This window comes from Sorex fumeus, unplaced genomic scaffold, assembly GCF_029834395.1.
Source record: "Sorex fumeus unplaced genomic scaffold, SorFum_2.1 ptg000058l, whole genome shotgun sequence".
NCBI classification, from domain to species: Eukaryota; Metazoa; Chordata; class Mammalia; order Eulipotyphla; family Soricidae; genus Sorex; species Sorex fumeus.
The window spans coordinates 19,104,726-19,105,253 of record NW_026606115.1 but is presented as its reverse complement, the minus strand read 5'-3'; the positions used below and the strand labels follow the sequence as shown (position 1 = coordinate 19,105,253).

General features: G+C 35.0%; 1 non-coding gene across 1 annotated transcript; it reads right to left on the bottom strand.

The window, feature by feature from the left end:
• Positions 1–211: 211 nt before the first annotated feature.
• Positions 212–313, bottom strand: LOC130034368 (U6 spliceosomal RNA). Its single transcript, XR_008794130.1, has one exon. It is a non-coding gene; the product is annotated as a U6 spliceosomal RNA (small nuclear RNA).
• Positions 314–528: the final 215 nt, after the last annotated feature.

Here is a 528-nt window from a genome sequence, read left to right as displayed (position 1 = left end):
TTTAAATTCTTATTTTATTCAAAAGCTTCATTTCTTAAAAGTTATGTTATCTCATAAATAGAGACCCTAAGTGAGATTTTTGTGCATAGAACTCCCTAGTTCTGGTAGGCAGAGCTTGGACGGCTGATGCTCTCCAAAGTTGTAACCGCACTCATCTTTTTTTCTCATGTGATAGACTCTAAACAGGATGAGGAAAATTGCAAAGAGAAAGAAAAATATGAAATGTTTCACAAATTTACATGCCATCATTGTTCAGGAGTCATGCTTATATTTTATTGTTCTAATTTTAGCATATGTACTCGCAAGTTAGCACCCAATTTATTGATATTATCACAAATTGATGTTTTAGTTCTTTGTTTGGTTTCTGGACTACACCAAACAGTACTTGGGGGTTGCTTCTGATGGTGCTTAGGGATGGGTTCTGTTTCTCCTGCAAACAAAGTACACACTCCAGTTCTTTGAGTTATCTCTGCAGATCCTTTTGATTGAAGTTAACGTTTGTCAAACGCATTGAAATGCATTAATTGA